The sequence below is a fragment of the Triturus cristatus genome, chromosome 2_1 (assembly GCF_964204655.1).
Source record: "Triturus cristatus chromosome 2_1, aTriCri1.1, whole genome shotgun sequence".
NCBI lineage: Eukaryota > Metazoa > Chordata > Amphibia > Caudata > Salamandridae > Triturus > Triturus cristatus.
In genome coordinates this window covers 259,127,584-259,147,564 of record NC_140581.1, presented here as the reverse complement: position 1 = coordinate 259,147,564, position 19,981 = coordinate 259,127,584, and the positions used below count along the sequence as shown (strand labels likewise).

The 19,981-nt window shown below is 47.8% G+C and overlaps 1 long non-coding RNA gene across 1 annotated transcript; it reads left to right on the top strand.

Moving 5' to 3' along the window:
- The first annotated feature begins 836 nt into the window (after window positions 1-836).
- LOC146864065 (uncharacterized) lies at window positions 837-18,816 on the top strand. Its single transcript, XR_014970046.1, has 4 exons — window positions 837-991; window positions 3,832-4,002; window positions 17,228-17,607; window positions 18,325-18,816. It is a non-coding gene; the product is annotated as an uncharacterized LOC146864065 (long non-coding RNA).
- The last annotated feature ends 1,165 nt before the right edge of the window (window positions 18,817-19,981 follow it).

Genomic DNA, 19,981 nt, shown 5'->3' with positions numbered 1-19,981 from the left:
GCCGCTTGTCAGGCCTCTCCTCTCTGACGACCATCTGAGTGGTCCGCTTCTTCTCTTCGGCGACCATCTGGCTGGTCGGCTTCTTCTCCTCGCTGGCGACCATCTGCCTGGTCGGCTTCTCCTCTTCTCACTGGCAACCAACTGCCTGGTCGGCTTCTTTTCCTCGCTGGCGACCATCTCCCGGGTCGGCTTCTCCTCTTCTCACTGGCGACCCTCTGCCTGGTCGGCTTCTCCTCTTCTCACTGGCGACCATCTGCCTGGTCGGCTTCTTTCCCCTTTTCCGGGTCTTCGCGCTTCTGGTGGCTCTTGCAACCACCTCTTTTTCCCTGCAATCGCGTTGCAGTGGCGCTCTTCTGATGGCGCTCTTCCGCTACCTTCCTGGGTGCACTCGCTGCGCGTTCCTCTATCTCCTTTGTCCCTGGAGCAGTGTCTGCTTTTCTTGCACGTCTTCGCCCTTGCCGGGCGCTGAGCTCCTGAATTTTCGTTCGCTTGTCTGGTGGTGCTCCTTCTTCTTACTGTTGCAGCGACAACCTGTGGCCACTAGGTACCGCTACGCTCTCACTCTGTCTCAGCTTCGTGCTTCTGGTGGTCTGCGCCACCACTCCGTCGACCTGCTCCTGGTGACTCCTCTTGGCGCGCTCGTGTCCTTGCTCTGCTTTTCTCCTTAGGGTTCCTCCATAGTGTCACCCTCCCTGTGGTGTACTTACTTCCTGCTTTGGGTAGCCACAGTTGCCCTGTACATTCTTCTCCCTTGTGCCGCAATCAGCCAGTCTCCTGTTGCTGCTGGGTTTCCTTGGCTTGCTGCAGGCTTGTTTATTTCTCCTTCGCTGCAGTACCACAGGTGTCCACCAGATGGCAGGGGAGCACCTTTCCAGGCACCGGCAGTCTCTCCCTCATTCTGGGCCTTTCCGGTGCTCTGCCTCCATGCAGCTTGGGATCAGAGCCTCAGTGGATGAGCTCCGGGCAACAGACTCCTGCTGCCAGGCACTTGGTAAGTCCTTTACCTTCTATGCTGTGTGTGTGTGCATTTTCATCACCTCCCACGATTGGGGCACTGCGCGTTACTATTTCCATAACTTCCTTCAGGCACCTTTGATGGGGACCTGGCAGCTCTCCCGCTCTTTTGCCGCTGCACGGGGCCTCGCGACCTTCGCGCTTATTTGTATTTGCGCTTCCACGCACCTTTATTTCGCCGCCTGCCACTTTGCTCTCCTTGCCCGCAGCAGCCCCACTTTGCTTACATGCTGCGCGGGGAAGCGGGCGAAGGAGATGAGGTCACTGATCCAATGCTGCTTGAGCTCCGCTCTTACGCTGTTCGGACCGCGCAGGGGGGGGGCTGAGTAGCCTTGCGTGTGCACTGTATTTTACTTCACTTCTTGACGGCGCTGGCCGCCTGCAGTCACGTACCGCCGCAGCTGCGGGTGGGCTCCGCTTTTACTTTCAGTTCTTTCCGCCCCCGCAGCAGGTCTCTTCGTCTCCCGGGCCGCATACATGCACACTCCTCCTCTTGGGGGCACCTCGCGCTCTTCGCGCTTACTCTAAACTCGCGCTTCGATGCGCCTTTGATATGCCGTCTGCAACCGATTGGGGCACACGCATGCAGGCACCACTGAGGGGGGCGCTTTACCTTATATGCCCCAGCATTGCTCCGACTGTATTTATTACGCACCGGCCGCTCCTGCTGGCCGGGAGTGTTCGCTGGGGTGGGGGATGGGCACCACCTGACGTCCTCGCCACAGACGATTCTCTCTTGGGCTGTGCCGGAGTGCTGGCGCTGTTCCCTTCCTCGCCCTCCCCGCTCGCAGCAGCCTCTCAGTTCCTTCGCTGCGCGGGCGGGGTGAGGGCCGCAGTTTGCGAGCTGCAGAGGCCACAGAACGGGTCAATGGTCTCTTTTCTCCCCGCCGCCGCAGCCTCACTCTGCTCTCGTGCCACGCAGGCGGTGGGGGTTAGAGCCGCTGCCCATCCGCTGCGGGTGGGCTCCACTTGTGCAAGAGCTTCACTCTCACCATCAGGCTGTCGGGGCATCAGCTGCAGGGTGTACGGAGCGGGGTGGGCTCCCGCTGACCGCCTCGCACTTGGGGCTTCATCTTTTGTCTATTGTCGCCCCGCGTCCCCATCCCCATTCACGGGCTCACCTCCGGCGGGCAGATGCGGGGTAGGCTCCCGCTGCGCCCTCCTCACGTTTGGGGTCACTTGGTCGCGGCCGATGCGGGTGGGCTCAGATCGGCTTGCTCACCTCTTCCTTCACAAGGCTCATCGCGGCCGATGCGGGTGGGCTCCGATCGGTCCGCTTTCTTTCGGGGCACTTCCCCACCGGGGTCACCGCGGGATGCTCATGAGGTGCGGGGTGGGCTCCCGGTCACCTCGTCTTCTTTCTGCAGGCCCGGCGCTCGCCACATGCCCCGCAGGCCTTCCGGCAGCTGGCGCCTTCCTCGCAGGGGGGGAGAGGTGTGCCTATTCCACGAGGCAGCTCTCTTCCCCTCCCTCATTTTCCTCGGCCTCATACTTCCCCCACCAGGACCGGGGGAGGCAAGGCCACCGCACACGTGGGATAGGACCCACTCATTGCCATTGTAAAGTGGTGGGGGCGCTAGGCCCGCATACTTAATAATGGAGCACACAGACACTGCATGTATGGTTAGTAACTGGCCCCGAGCACGTGCGCTCGGCCCCTTTTATTGTCAGGGTCACCTGACTGGTGACGCCTGTGGTGGGTGGGTGTTTAGTGTGGGTTCAACAGCAATAGGAACACTAGACTGTGTCCTGCAGGACACTACAGTTTCCACACTCAGTAAAAGCAATGTTGCATACGCGTTTTTAGCAGATCTGAAACCATTCGTTCGAAGAAATAGCGTCAGACTGCTGGTGTTTGCACCTTTTTCCACATATTTCAGGAAGCACCAAAATAGCATATATGGCCCAAAATACACTAATGATGGTTTTCTGAGAATCAACCACTTCCAAACCAAGCCTTATTTGTTTGTTTATAGATAAAGGACGAAAGCCTTCACTTCGATTAGGCAGAAATCGGACTTCCAACAAAACTTAGCAAATATCCCCTGAGCCCTCTTGTACATTCTGACTGCCAACCCATTTGAGGGCGGCTGAAGGCAGTGGTATTGGTGGTGGAGCTGACATCAGCAACACACCGGCGGAGGAGCCGCCGTCAGTGAACGCCACTTGAATTGACTCCAGTGCGTGCACGGAGGGTACAGCTTGAAGGTAGTTGTGTTATGATGGATGGTACACACTGACCAGGCGCGCAACACCCATTGGGCTCACCGGGCTTCAGCCCCCCCCGTCGTCTTCTTCAGCCCGGGCTAAGATTACACACGCTGAACGAAGGCTGCGCATCGGATCCTTTCTGAGAGGCCCGGCAGCCTGCCTCTGAACAGCCTCTGAACAGTTTCAGTGAAGCCCCATGCCCCCACCTCTTGTTTTCCTTTACACTGGCTTCACGGAGGTGAAATCCTTGCCTGAAGGCAGGGATTTCACCTAAGCACTTGATGGGGTGGGAAGATGTGCACAGCAGGGGGAAAGGGATGGCCAGTGCAGGTGACGCTTTTCCTTTGTCAAGGAATTTCTGCTGGCGTCATAGCCCAGGGTGTGCTGTCTGTGCACTTGTATGGATGTATATTCCATACAAGTGCACAGACAGCAAGCCCTGGGCTATGACTCCAGCAGGAATTAATTTACAAAGGAAAAGCGTCACCTGCACTGCCATCCCTTTGGCCCTGCTGTCTGTGCACTTGTATGGAATTCACATCCACAGCGCTGCTCACCAGATAAATGGTGAACAGGGCCATGGATCTTTCTCTTTTTGCATCCAAGGGCACCAAGGAAGAAGCAAAGGAGGCCCAGGCAAGGAGAAACCAGGAGACATTTGACCCACGTTTACCTACACTGTAAGAGCTTCGGGAGGGGCTGGATGCCAGGGCACAGTGCTGCTGATCAGCCCGACTCCACAGAATAGCATCAGAAGAGCAGGCAGCAGTTTCTTATGTAAGTTCCGGTGACTTTAATGCATTTTTCAGCACAGCATTACGTACTGCCTGCATAAGTGAATGTTGTTCTTGACTTACATAAATGGAAACGTCAAAGAGGACAGTCCCCACCGTATATGCAAATGTAGTGTAAGTTTGTAGTGTTCATTTTTTGGAGTTCTAGTGGGTAACTTTAGGGTTCAGGGTGGGTGTGGGTTTTAGGGTGCCAGGGAGTAATTTTAGGGTTCAGGGTGGGTTACGGATTGGGGTGCCAGGGGGTAAATTTAGGGTTCTGAGTGGGTAAGGGTTTTGGGGTTCAAGGGGGGTAATTTTAGGGATCAGGGCGGGTATGGGTTTTGGCGTGCCAGGGGTCATTTTAGGGTTCAGGGTGGTAATTGGTTTTGGTGTGCCAGGGCGTCATTTTAGGATTCAGGACGGGTATGGGTTTTGGGAGGCCAGGGAGGTAATTTAGGGGTTCAGGGTGGGTGTGGGTTTTGGGGTACCAGGGGTAATTTTAGGGTTCAGGATGGGTATGGGTTTTGGGGTGCCAGGGGTAATATTAAGGTTCAGCGTGGGTATGGGTTTTGGGGTGCCAGGGGTAATTTTAGGGTTCAGGGTGGGTATGAGTTTTGGGGTGTCAGGGGGATAATTTTAGGGTTCAGGGCAGGTATAGGATTTATGGTGCAAGGGGGACATTTTTAGGGTTCTGGGTGGGTGTGGGTTTTGGGGTGTCATGGGGGCAATTTTAGGGTTCAGGGTGGGTAGGGGTTATGGGGTGCCAGGGGGGAATTTATGGTTCAGCGTGGGTATAGGGTTTGGGGTGGCAGGGGTAATTTTAAGGTTCAGGGTGGGTATGGGTTTTGGGGCATCAAATTAACAAAAATGCGTGCTCTAATTGTTGTCCAGTTTCAAATGCTGAATTCACCACATTTTTTTCTCAGCTTGACCTGAGCATTATCCGATCCTGATTATCTGCCATTTTAGCCCCGCCCCTATTGATTAACATTAGCCACGCCCCTTCATTTGCCATGTTAGCCCCCCCCGAAATTAAGACCTAGTTGCGCCCCTGACACTGACCTCTGTGCAGGTGACGCACAGCGTATCCAGCCATTGGGGATTTCAAGCTTGTGGGTATCACCAGCACTCCGCTGTGCAGGGAGGCCTCGTGTATATGGCGGTGCACCCCGGACCCTGCAAGCCTTGAATATCATTTAGTATTGCGCTGCAGGGGGTGCAAGTGCACAGACCACCCACAGACAGCCCAGCTTTAAGCTCAGCATTTTAAAGCTGTGGGTAAATCAGTTTACTCTGCCAATAGAATCCAATAACACAATAGCATATTACACTATTAGAGCAAGTTTGCACTTGAACTCTCGACGTCTAGTAAGACCTACGTGCACCTTTTGCATTTCGAAATGTGATGACTGCTGTTAACCTTCCCCAGTTTCCGGCCATGACCCTGGCCCCAGCTCAGAGCTGCGTCCATGCGTAAGTGCACGCATGCGTAAGTGTACGTGCGTCAGACAGACTCGAAAGGAGTTTCACTGCTGCAATATCTCATTTTCAATCCCTCTCCAAACAAGCTCCGGCTTTTCATCTCTGGGTCTCCCGAGGACACACGGAAGCCCTGTGATTGCCTGTGGATATGTGTGTTGTTTCACCAAGAGACTGCTTGTCCACAGAGATAACCTGCTTTGTTTACTTAACAGCGCAACGGGGTGAATTGCAAACCAAATAGAGCTGCCAACAAAAGACGGCGCATTCCGAGAAAACACACATAACAAAGTATGTGAATATAGCCTGAGCTGGCTCATAATACGATGCAAGCTGCGTAGTACTGAACACAATGTTCTAAAGCAGCAATGGACAGAGAACCTCAGCTCACCCTGACTCCAGAGCCAAGAAGTAGAGCTATCACATTTACCAAGTTCATGAGTAGCTCATCCAGTCCGTTTACATTTGCCTTCTGAGACTTGTGGCCCTGTCTATGCCATTAAACAATTATGAATACATTCCCCAAATGCAAAGCAAAAGCCTGGACTGGATGAGCTACACGTGCATGGATCTGGAACACATGAAAGCTCTGCAGATGCCAAAGTTGTTGTTTAGGAAGCATAATGATCCAGTACCCCAGGAGTGCAAGTCTGAAACCAGCGTTGAATGACTGAATTCACAAAATACAGAGGGGCTTATTTACAAGCCGCTTGCGTCGTCGCTGCGTCACATTGTCCCATATTAAATGTGACACACTCAGGGGGCTTGTAAATAAGCACCATAGTACCTAATTCACTAAGATTTAAGAGTAGTTGTCTTTCTTCTTTCTTAGATCTTGATTACTCCTGAATATTCAGGCCTGAATGACAAAGAATTTTCTAATACTAGGTTTGTCTTACTACAATTTTAGATGTGAATTATCTTGTGAATTTCAAAGAGTAAGAAATGCTTACTCATGACAAATATTTTCTTTCTGTAAACAAATATCTGGAAATCTGGGAGTGTGTCATACATGGGTGTGGAGTAAGACTCACACAAAATTCTTTGAATTCTGGAAACACAGACATTAACTAGGCAATGTCGGATGTTCTGTTTGAATTCCCACCCTGACAAATGCTCCTAGTTTTTGGGGAGTAGAAATTCATGCTTTTTAGGTCTGGCTTCACAGCACAGTGACAGCGTAGCTGTTTCCAGAACTTTTGTGATTCACCTAAAAAAGAGCTTTCAGGATTATTACAGAAGGGGTCTTGGTTCTGCTCAAATGTTGGACAGGAGTACATGTATTGGTTGGGCAAAGGTTGTTTGTTTCCACAGAAAAGGTGATTTCACACCACACTGCTGTCATCATTTTTGTCAGTGGCAACTGGTAGGGATCGGGGGTGGTGGGGTGCAGGGGACAGGGGGTGTTGAAAAACATATTTTAAAAAACACGCTTACCTGCCTGTGCATATTCCCTACCAGGCTGTGCATTACAGCCTGGTGGGGAATATGCAAATTATGCATGACCGTTTGGCCGGGCCAAGACGGCGATCAAGCAGTCCAGCACATTTAGGGGCTCATCCCGGGAAATGGGACCGCCCGCTATGCATGCGGCGGTCCCGCATTGGGTATTAGGATGCCCCCGCCATACTGGCGGGCGCATCCCGCATTCCTGACATTGCAGCGGATGGTGCTTTCAGCAGTACCTTCCGCAATGTCAGGAATGCATGTTAAGCATGTGCATGCACAACATGGCAGGCACCGTGCGGTGCCTGCCATGTTTTGCATGTACATGCAGTGGAGTACCATAGGTACCCCCCAAGTGTCCCCCAGCCCCCCAACATACTGGGGGCCCGCAACAGGCCCCCAACTTCAAACTCTGCACGTTGCCACCATGGAAAGGCTGCCCCCCACCTGCATCCTGATATGGATGGCGGTGTCTAGTAGACACCGCCACCATATTGAACTCTTTTCCGCCTGGTCGACTCGTCGACCGGGCGGAAAAGCGGCAGACGGTCTTCCCTTCCTCCGCGGTCCCCCCCCGCCATACTAATGTGGCGGGGGGAAATGGGTGGCGGGCGGGGAAGGATGTAGGGCGGATCGCCACCGATCCGCCCTACATCCTAATGGGATGTAGGGTGCACAGCCCACTCTTCCCTGAGCCACCAGCCCCACCCTAATCCAGCCCCACAGCAATGAAAAATAAAATGATAATAACCTTGTTATTATCATTTTCTTTTTCCCTTTGTCACTGCTCTAAGAGCAATGGGGAGACGCTCCTCCACCTTAGTAGAGGAGCCGCTACTGCCAACTGCATAAGCCAGCAGCAATATGGATTCTGATAGAAGGTTCAAAAACACACACAAAGGCTTCAACTTTCTAGGGCACACACATGGCACTGTAAAAGTGTCTTAGATATAAGCAGATAATTTACGGTGTTTGTTTTCTTCTGACAGGAGCACAGATCAATTTCTCATTCCATCATTAACTTTAGACTTCATAGCACAGTTGTGTGTTTTAGATCAGTGTGGGATGCCCAGGGCCACAGTAATCCACATTTTTTTAGGTCTACCTTTACCAGGTAGCTCTTGTTGGACCTTATGTGCTCAACAAAGAGCTTTTCAAGTACTACTGAGAGAGGGGCTTTGGCTTCCCCGTATGTTGGTTTCTGTATGTACAGGACTGGATTGGAACAAAGTTGTGTATTTCCCCTAAAAGAAGAACTTGTATTGCACTTTTTTGCTTGTGGCAAAGTTATTCTCAAACTAGCACGGCTTAGTTAGTTACGGTGGCAATCCAATGATCATGGCTGTAGACCTGATTTTTTTAATTAAGAAATATAATGAAAATGACAATAGGCCTGATATATTTATTGTGAAAAGCATATTGTTGGAAAGTGGGTTATTGGTAGGGGCAAATGTAGGTCTGCCACTGACAATATTGACACTAACACATGATAGGACTCAGCATAGGTCTTAGAATATTATTCCTATACTCAACCCTTGGTAACGTGGCTGAGGGCAGACAGGCTTAACTTCAAAGACAGGTATGTAAAGCATTTAAAAACACCATTTCAGTAAATAATTAAGACACAACACATAATAAAAATCCAACACTACTTTATGAAAATAGGAAATATTTGTATCTGTAAAATGACACCAAAACGACAAAAATCCAATGTAGGAAACCGTAGATATGAATTTTCAAAGATTTAATAAAATATAGCACAGAAAATTATAGCACCATATTGTGCACCTGCTCGCGATAGACCAGACCAAAGTCAAAGTTTCAGGCCGGGCGCGATGGAGCCCGGAGAGGCTACAGCTCCCGTCAGGTCCCGGTCTCAGTTTCTACCTTCACACTTAGAAACTTTTCTGAAGCTTTTCTTCCCGAGGGTCCTCAAAGCTCCCAGCCAGTCCGGATCCGGTGAGGGTTCGCTGGCTTGACTTGTGACGAGGTCCCGGTCAACTTCCCTGGAGCGGACTTAGAAAATATTTCAAGATTGCTTCAGCGGGACAACCCAGGAATCCAGGCCGACATGCGATGGAAGGCAGGCGGCTTGGCTCTCACGGTTTCTCCCGGTCACCTTTTGTACGAGCGGACTTAGAAACTTTTCTGGAGCTTTTTCTTGCGGGGTCTCTCGATGTTCCTCATGTAGCCGGATCTGGTGAGGGTTCACCGGCTTCAGTTTTCTTCTAGTCCCGGTCAATCTCTGGAAGTTGGACCCATGGAGCTTTTAGTGGGACGAACCTGGATGGTTTGGCTGGCTCGCAGTTGAAGGCAGGCGGACTGGCTGGTCAGGTTGAGTCGGTCCCTCTATGGAGCTTTTTTTCAAAGTTACTCCAAAGTTCTCCAAACTTCTTGAACTTCTTCCTGAAGTTCCTCAAGGGGTCCCAAAGTGTCTGAAACTTACTCCAAGGGTCTGGAAGCACCAAGATGGTCCTTGAAAGTTGAGGACATCAGTTCCCACAATCCACTGATACAAAACCCATACAAATCCACTGATGGTTCTCCAAGTTGTAGATTTAGTTGGTGATGTTCCAGCTGAGGTCTTTTAACCTGTAGCTTTCAGGGAGTCCACTCTTTAGTTCTTTTTCACCAAAATAATCCACAGGGCTGTAGTTTCAGATGGTGCAGTTTTCAGAGGTCAGGCCTTAGAAATCTTAGTAAGTTTCAAGAAGCAGATCTGGAGGGCTCTGCCCCTCTTAGATACTTATTCCAAGTTCTCAAGGTCATGCAGGAGGTCACTTCTGACCAATGGGAGCAGGGTAACTCCTCAATGATATGACCACATCCTGTAGAGTGTGGCATTATTTTGTCCCGGAGTGCATCAAATCTTCCAAGTCCATAATGGCTGATTTTCCAGCAAGGAGGTAAGAGCTGGCTAAACACACCCTTAGGATGGCTCATTACTTAGACTCTCCCTCCTACATCTGCTCATACCTTCCTTAATCCTACCATCTTCCTGAGGTGGTAAGTTCAGAGCTGTAAATTACACTGGCCTCTGCTCTCCTCTTTGAAGACCATGGTTTACGACTCCTCCCCCGGGCCTGGCATTCCTATGGAACAGCACAATGCCCTCCCAGCAGAGCCGGTCAACCCCAGGGGCTCTTTATCACCTCTACAAGGCAGCCTGGCTAATCCACTTAACTCTGACGAATCAGGGCAGACCACTGGAAGGCTGAATTTGGACATACAAGCAAGAAAGTCTTATAACTTCTTGTATGTACACTTTAGGAGAAATTCAACAATCTGATATTTTTGGATTTAATAATACCCTTCTTGGAAGTCTTTGAATGGCATTTCTATCCCTCTCCTATCCATGGGAAATGAGCCTTTTTAGGGGCTCACCGGTGCAGGGGTTTACCCTTATCTGTCCACTGGTTCTTTCAACCAACAAAGAAGAGATTGGCACGGAAGCTGGAATATCACATAACAAGTTTATTAATCTCTCATGAGTGGGACTACATCAATACAGCAACCTCAGGCACTATAAGAGGTAGTCCAAGGAATACAGAAACCAAGGGTTGTATATACCCAGTTTACAGCTGAGTAAGCATGGAGACTCAAATGGGAGGTACAGGCATACCCAGGAATAGCTATTGACTAACACGGACAAAACTGCTTACATCAGTTGGAACATCCTGACAGTTACATTAAAAAACAGGTGCATTCTAGCAGCTACAGGCCTCTCTGAGCTTATACATAGCTCTGGCTCAGTACTGAAGGAGTTAACTACAGTTGATGACTCAAGCAGAATAGAAAGGCAAGCAACAGCGAAGGCGGGAGAAGCACATGGCTAACAAAAATGGATGCCACAAATAAAATGGCTTCAGCTCATGCTAACAGATTATCTGCGATTTCCACAGACGGCATTAGCTGAAGACATCGCTATGCAATAGAAGAAACATGAAAGTGATCACGGATGTCGATTGAGATTTGTTCTCTTATTTCTTGGTAAGTTACTAGCCGGGCATTTACATTCTTAGTATTTTGTTTAGCTGGTATACATGAAGTACAGGTAGAAGCACAAATGGAACAGAGGACCGGGCCACATTGTCTACAAAGGCAGCAGGAAAAAGGGATCGCAACAATTATACATACGGTTGATAAGAACTTCCAGCCCCAGATGGTAAACAGTGTCCAAAGCCATCCAGTCCAAGTCCATGTCCCTGAATTCTGGTGGAATTCAGTGGCTATTTTATTCCGTTTTGGAAATAGCCAACAGCACATGTCTGATGCAATGGCTAAATAAAAACATTCTTGATAAACCTTCCGGTGTTCTTCTTTATGAGGGGTAGAGTACCAATGATATGTTCAGGGGGAGGGCGGAGTAGTACTTATCAAAAGTGTACAAAATATTTTTCTTGAGGGTCCAAACGGGGCCATGGGAATTAGGACGAGGAGCCGCAAAGGGCTGCTCCTCCTCAAAAATGGGACGACGAAAGTGGTACATTGCTAACAAAAGAGTGCTTGAGGAATTGCAGCCACTGTACAACCAGCCAGAGGGGAGTCTTCTCCCTGTGTCCATCTGAGCCTCACAGACAGGCTCTTATCGCTCATCAAGTGTTCACTTCTCCCATGGTGGAGCTGCACAACTTGCAACCCAGAAAAACAATCACAGCCCAGGCTAAGGAAAAAGTCTTTCTTTCAGGATAGGGCAATCACCTTCCAGGGCAAATACCGTCAACGATCCTGTCCAGTGTCTCAGGCAGTGCACCAGTATTCTTCACTCTAATCTAACAGGCACCAGAGGCACAGCACTTGTACCCTGAACTCAAGTCCTTCCCTAACTCCTGTATTGCTCTGCTGGCGCACTGCTCTTTCATCGGGGCTGCAGATTGTACCTAGTGTATCCAGGCACCTCCTTATCAACAAACAAAGGTGCAGACTTGCATTCACTTGGGGCCCAGGACTCAGAAGCCTGATGCTGAAGTATCTGAAGCAACCCTTATTTCAGAGGGGGTCACCTCAAGCAAAGCCTCCTTGCCGTCCTTGTCGGTCTGTGCCTCTCTCAGCTGGGCATCAGGAAAAAAGGAATAAAGCAAGGAATCAGCTCTCCATCCTGATTTGTGACCCCATCTTTCGCTCAAGACAGTGGTAGGGGTACACGTTTCATGTCACTTTTATGGACCCAGTGCTTCCGGCCTTCTACCTTCACTGCGGTCCTAGTTGCCAGCACCACCTGTGCTGGTTTCCTTCACCTCAGCTCCAAACTGGACTTGCGCTGAATCCCCAGACTGGATCTGATGTCCGGGCCCCTCTGGCAATGGTTGTAAGAAACAGATATTTGTTAGTGAACAGAACAGAAATCTTTAGACACAACATACAAATAATCAATCAAAAGAGGATATTCAATTTCAGAAACGCCCCTATATTATTCTTCTGAAGAACCTCAAAGAAAAAGGAATTTCAAAACAACTATTCTTTTAACAAACTTGGACTTATAAGTCATCACGATACAGTTCCTACTTAGTGAACCTTCACTATTGTGCAAAACTGCAGACTCCTCTAACATTATTTTCCTTGCATAAGAACAACCATGCTTTGCTCTTATGACAATGCTCTCATGTTATAGGTGTAGAAGAAAACTCTAAAAATGTAAATGTAACAGAGATCCATATTACATGAGGAAACATAACCTAGTAGGTACATGAATTTTCCAGCAGAACTTGTTTGTGGCAGACAAGAAAACAAGCAAAGAACATTTTGTTCGTAAAAAATGTGTGCTAATGGCATATGGGCATCTTTCCTAGCATTGTGAACCATATGCATCACACTTTTCACGATCTGGGCCATGTATTATCATATTCAGGGAAGAAAAGTATTCATCAGCTCTAGCAAGGCTGCCAGCTTGATTACATAGACTAACTAATAGGGAACTTGTGATACTTCTGCGACTCCTGTAGTGCTGTAATAACATCAACAATAATGGTGTTGCCACCTGGGAATTTGGAACAAAAACCACCAACACATAGTTCCCCTTAAAGGTCAAATAAGGGAACATCAGTCTATTCTACCCATCCTTTCATCCTTATCCAATTTCATTAGTTTAGAGATAGGAGGGGCAGTAACATGGCATATTTATTTATTCATTTTGTTGATTCTAACAATTTGTTCAAACAGTATTATTTAATAGCCAATTAGACTTGCACTGGTGAGGTGCTTTGTCTCTATTTCTTCACGAGCATATTCACAGCATCCTGTGAAATGAATGACTAAAGCGAGTCCAACCGATTGTCTCATGGCCGTTCCTAGACAGCTTAGACAGGCTCGAAAGGGAGAGAGGGAGAACAAAAAAGCACAAAAAAACACAGTGTGTTACTTAATTTTGCTTACCCTTAATTTGCCCAGGAGCTAGTCTCCTACCCCCCCTTCGACAGTAGGTAACCTAAGCAGGTAACCTCCTGTTGACAATACTTTCCTCTTTTGGCAGCTGGGCATGGACAAACTTGTAGGGGGTAAATAACTAGGGGAAACCACACCAAGGAGGCCATGTCCAATACTATTGGACTTTACCACCTTGTAAATTTTGGTGTACAAGCACATTGAGCTAACTAGGAAACATTAATCCAATGACCAACAACCAATTCCTTTAGCTATTGTGCTGTTTATCATGATGGCGCATTAATGCAAACTTTATTTCACTGCCCCTCTCCGTGTCAGGAGCTACACATGGCCCACAGATGCTGCTGCCCCTCCTTCTCTCTCTACGCTCTGGCCCCCTCCCTCGGAATGTCTACTAAGGTCGAAGTGCCAGAGCCAGTCTGCCAGAAATAAACCCTCCTGTGTGGGCATTTTGCTTTCAACCATGCTAGTTTGCTAAATACAAAACTCGACCTCTGACCCTTAAACCTGTTGTCCCTTGTCTAAGCAAAGTTATCCCCATGTGGCCATCACAATTTAAAGTAACTCTTCGAGAAGCATGACTGAGGGGCATCCCTGCTCCGTGCCTGTATGCTGATATTCCAAAGGTAGGATGTAAAGTTTGCTCTTTATTTTTTTTATTCTTGGGCACTGTGCTTTCTAGCACCTAAAGAACTGGCTCAAAATGTTAGTTTTCAGAATGCCATAATGCGCCCAGAGCTATTGTGCATTAAGGCGCGCAATGTAATTCACATGTCTTTAGTGCTACTCTTTTTGTATAACTTTTAATTGTATTTGAGACTGCAGCCATTAGGCCATAATAGAAATCATATTTTAAGTTTATCACTAAGATACAGTAATATTGTCATTGTTAGAGAAACGAATATTCACCTTTTTAATTTTGATGCACAATATATTTAACCATTTATTTAGACATTTAAATCTTAATGCACACTTTGCACAGGGTAATTTTCTACATTGCAAACTATTATTGAATTCTCACAATAGTGTTATTAGACATTATAAAGATCATAATAATGCAAAAACGATTTTAGTAATATTTTTCATGTAGTCATTTTTTAATAATGATCACTAACCCTTTTGGTTGTTTCTACATATGAAAAGCAAGCCTCATTCATTTCCTTTTGTCTTTAAATGCATGTATTTATAACACTTTCAAAACTTCTTTTGAAACTAAGCACAGAAGCTTTATTGAGACATAGAACGTTTGTTTCACCTTCAGAAAGTAGTAATTATTTACCATCAGATCCACAGATGTTCTTCTTAGGAAGGCAACAGGAAAGAAACTCCTTACTTCTATCCTTTCTCTTTTATCCAAAATAATGAAGCTGTATTTCTAACTTTCAAAATTAGTAGTCTTTAATGCATGTGCTTTTATGCCATTCTGTACTAACTTAAAACCTAGTTGCCATAGTGTTTATTTGTAGCTTATGCCTGTGTAAGGCCTGTCTTATTTATTTAGCTGTGTTTTATGACCGGCAGGTGTTAGGTTCTACACTTTTCAGGAGAGAAGGCAGCAGCTGGTGCTGGAAATGAGGCTCAGTTCATTCTAAAAACCAGGCATTCCAAGCCAGTCAAAATCTATTGTTTGCAGTGTTGTAAAAGGAGGACACTTTTATTTTAGCAGCAACCAATTACTCATATAATGTGAATGTCTTTTAATATTTAATATGATGTATCTAAGGATAGTGCTGTAACATTTTGCACAGCTGATAGGCAGTACTAACAAAATGTTGGGCACCTATTTTTAATTTTGTTAAGTTCTAGTTGTGTAAAACACACTAATTTGTTTTTCTCTGTGAGACCTGCTTTTTCCTATTGAGTTTTAATCCTAATTTTTTACCACTGTGGCAATATATTAATTGAATGTTCACACATCTATACTTTGTTACTGCTTTACTTTCCATAGTAGCGTGCAGCTACTTAACATATTTTATATAGTTCATTCTTTGAAATTTAAAGTGTAATTCTTCCAATGGCATCTGCAGAACACAATGACGACAACAAACCAAATTGAGCTAATTCCAGACATTTTCAAGAAGGGGCCACATACTCATAACACACAACACAGCTTGCTGAGGCAAGCCATCCTTACACAGTGAGCACAGTCGCTACTCACTCAAACAAGTATTTCACAAGCATTACCACCGGTGTCAGTCCACAAACCCCATGGACTCTCAAACACACAATCAACCCACAAATCAACACCAGGACAAAAACAAGAGGCAGCCCACAGACTGTACTCAAACCAAACCAATTGTAAATCATATTTACAAACAAAAAGAGCTCTCAAAAAGCAGTCTAGAGACTGCAACAAGATAAGTAAACAGCCCAAAGACTGTTCTATATTCAAGAAGACAGGCTCTAGCCCCAGACCTTTTCCAAAATAAGCCAAATTACCAGTTGGTCTGGCAGAGTGTTCCCAAACACTCTGTATCTTTACCAAATCATGCTTATTCCAGAAGGCATGCCTAATACAGTAGATCAGGATCCTTTTTCGTATATTTGTTCCATAGTGTACTGTACATTATGGAAGAAATACCATATTTAATGTACATAAACCTATTAGGTGTCCCCTCTAGGTGAGCCGGCTGACTACTTTCTAAATCCATATTGGTACCTCCAAGACAGCAACACATTCTACGAAGTGTGCTAGGAGCAGGCATGCCAAAAATATTATAGTAAATATACTATTATAGTCAAATAGTATTTATCTCAAGTATATAAAAAATGGAGACAAAGGGCCATATGTAGGTAGCTAAATACCGGTCGGTAACGGCCGAAATTCGGTAAATTTCCCGTTACTGACCGGTATTTAGGCAATTGAGATGTAGGAGTCCAAAAAGATGGATTCTGTAAATATGAATCGGTAAATACCGATTCATCTTTACCGAATCCAAAAATACCGATTCATAAATACCGAATTCATATTTACCGAATCGGTAAATATGAAATGGTAAAACGACACAAGAGATGTAGGTAAATTCGGTATTTACGAATTCCATGAAATTCGGTATTTAAGAGTCGGTAATTAACACAGAGTGAAATCAGGTGGTAAACAGCCACAGTGCATATAAGCAATCCCAAAATGCACCAGCGTGGACACCATGGCCGCTCTGTATGTGATTGTAAGGCGCCTACGTCTACAGGCAGCAGGTCTGAGGATTTGGAGACGGGAGGAACGCATTTACAGACAGCGCATCACACTCTTCCAACAGACTGAGGCTGAGATACATGAAAGGTACAGGCTACACCCCCAAACCATCATGGACCTGATAAGGGACTTGCACCCACTCCTGGACCAGCCAACAACAAGGGCGCATGCCATACCACCACATGTGCAGGTGCTCTGTAGCCTACATCTACTCGCATCTGGCAGTTTCCAGGGGGTGATAGCTGCGGTAGGCGGGGTATGCCAGAGTTGCCTGTCCCGTTTCTTCAGGAAGTTCCTGGATGCCATGATGCAGAGAATGCAACACTACATTAGCTTTCCAAACACACAGGCTGAACTGCAGAAAACAAAGACAGACTTCTACCAGATGGCACACTTCCCGCATGTCATAGGCTGTATTGATGGCACACACATTCCAATCTGCCCACCAGCAGCCACTGAGCACATCTACAGGAACAGAAAGTCCACCCACTCCATTAATGTGCAGGTAATCTGCGATGCAGGCAACATAATCACTGATATCGTAGCTAAGTTCCCTGAGAGCACCCACGACTCCTTAATCTTCCAGAACAGTGGGATCTACACACGACTGGTTGCCGGAGAATTTGGAGAAGGATACCTGCTAGGTAAATCACTGTGACACTCCCTAATACTTATCGCAAATGAATGTGTATTGAGGCATGTGACTAATGCTACTCTCTTACTCACTTAGGCGATAGTGCATATGCCGTGCGGTCATTCATCCTCACTCCCTACCTACACCCATCAACCCTGAGTGAAAGACGATACAATGTGGCACACAAATCAACACGCAACGTGGTGGAGCGCACGTTTGGACTATTGAAAAGCAGGTTCCGCTGCCTCCACAAAAGCGGAGGCGCATGCCAGTACACACCCATCCTCTGTTGCAAGATCATTGCCATTTGTGCAATGCTGCACAACCTTGCCACGAAGACAGGTACAGAGGTGGAAATAACAGATTTTGAGGACAAAGACGATGAGTCTGCACAGCCAGAGTCCAACGCAGCAAGAGTGGCAACAGCAACAGATGGGAGAGAGGGACGGGCAGAGATCACATGCAACTATTTCTAAGTAAGTAAGGGGACACAGCTAGTAGTTGTATGCCATGACGTAGTTTTAATCATGCGGCACTACGCCACAACACAACGCCATAATTGGCCCTATCAATCATGTGAAAACAAGAGTTTGAAGTCAAGGGTTACTTCACCCAACTGTGTCCTTCAATTGTGTGCAGCATCAGTGTCTGCGCCCACGCACTACAGTGCTGGATGCCAGGGATTGAGTCTCCTCACTGGCTCCGGGACCAGTGGCGGCCTCATGCCATCTGTTGCTCCTCCGTGTGTATGTGACAGATGGGGTAATGCTGCTCCTACTGGTGGTGTCTTCGCTGTCCCCAGCATCAACAGCACCAGTTGTGGCCGACTGGCTGGTTAGCAGCACCTCAAGTGCACTGGTCACCCTCACCATCCCCCTTGACACGTCATTGCTGCAGTGCGCAAGCCCCTCCTGCATTGCCACGGAGCGCCTGCAGAGCAGCGAAGTGGCAGTTGCCAGGCGGTTCACTGCCCTTGTGTGGTGATCTTTCCTTTGCCTCTCCCTGTGCCGTGCAGCCCTGTCCTCATCCATCTTCGTGCACAGCAGCATGACGGACTGGGACATGTCCCGGATGCCCACAGCCATCTCCCTCATGCCCTCAGCCATTACGTTTATGCCCCTGTCAATATTGCCCATTGTTGCATTGAGGCCCTTCATTTGGCGCTGGACTGACAATATTGCCTTTCCTTGTAGGCGCTGGACCTTGACCATGGTGGCCTCCAGCCCTAAGAACACCCCCTGGCTCTCACCCTGTGGAGGTAGACTTTGCACCCGAGCCCTGCGGCGACGTCTGGCACCTGTGTGTGCTCCCTCCGAGGCGGAGTGCACACCGGCATGGCAACCATCCAGTGGCACAGTGGATGTTTCCGCAGCACCCCTCGATTCGTCTGAAGAGGACTCAGAGACATGAATTCTGGCAACAGCACGCCTCCTAGACCTGAACAATGCAGGTGAAGTAGATGCGGGTGATGCCAGCTGGAGTGGCGATGCTGGCTGTGGTGGCGAGGCTGGCTGTGGTGGCGTGGCTGGCTGTGGTGCTGTTGTCTGGCCAGAACTCCTGGTGGTCTTCTCAGAGCTGTCCTTCCGGGGTGCCCTCTCTCCCTTCTCCTGTGCAGTCCTGCGCGAAGTATCGCCTGTGGACAGAAATTCAACATCAGCTCAGTGTACCTGCAGCCCTGCATTGCTATCATCATAATAAATCTCTGTAACACTCTCTCATTGTCCTATGCCTGCTTATCGCTAATGTGTGTCACATGTCTAGTTGTTCTGCGCAATTTATGTCATGTTTGGGGTTTCAGAAACTACATCTCCCATAATGCATTGCTTGTTTGCACTAACACCTGTACTGGAGTGGTATTCTCAATGCCCAATTGGGGATTTGGGATAGGGGTAGGGGGGGCACAATGCTGTGCATGCGTCTTACCTTGTTTTGTGGCGGCTCTGGCAGAGCTGTCTGCATCCCCAATCCCCACGACACTTTCAGGCTCAATTGTAGTCTCCACGAGCTCCTCAAGGTCTGTCAGGGCAGGTGCCCTGTTCCTTCCTCCTCCTGTCCGGCTAGCCTCTTTCTTCAGTTCCGCCATCTTCCTCTTGGTGATGATACGGAGGTCGTACCATCGCTTCTTGAGGACATCAATGTCCCGGGGGGTCACTCCAATGGAATTCACCTGCGCCTGGATTCCCAGCCAGATCTTCCTTTTCTCTGATTCAGCCACTTGCAGTGACTGTTTACCAAACAGCTTATGGTGCTGCTTTACCACCTCCTCCACAAGTACCTGCAGTTCCTTTTGGCTGAATTTCAGTTTTCTCTTCCTTTCCCCTCCATCTGTGTCCTGGCTGGCCATTGTGTCAGTTTCCTGTGCTGAATCAGGCACTGGCTCTGTTCCTCTCCTCTGCACTCCCAGCCTCTCCGGAGTCTGCTGATTGTGTGCACCTGCCTGGGTGTGGCCACTTCCTGGTTGGGTGGGGTTGGGTTTACACAGGATTCGCTGATTCATCAAATGATGTGTATTTGAATTTCCGAATCGGTAAATACCGATTCGGTATTTCCCGATTCGGTAAATACCAATTCGGTATTTACCGATTCGGTAATTACCGATTCAAAACTCCGGTCGGTATTGTGGATTCGGTATTCATTTACCGAATTTTACCGAATCGGTAATTTTTACCGAACGATTTGGTACATAGCAAATACCGATTTCTAAATACCGATTCGGTAAAATTCGGTAATTAGGAATCGGTATTTCTGGCCTACCTAAATATGGCCCAAAACATCTTCTCATTACCTGCCTTTGTTTATTGCAATAATCAAATCAAACAAAACCAGAATCTTGGCCAAGCAAATCCAAAA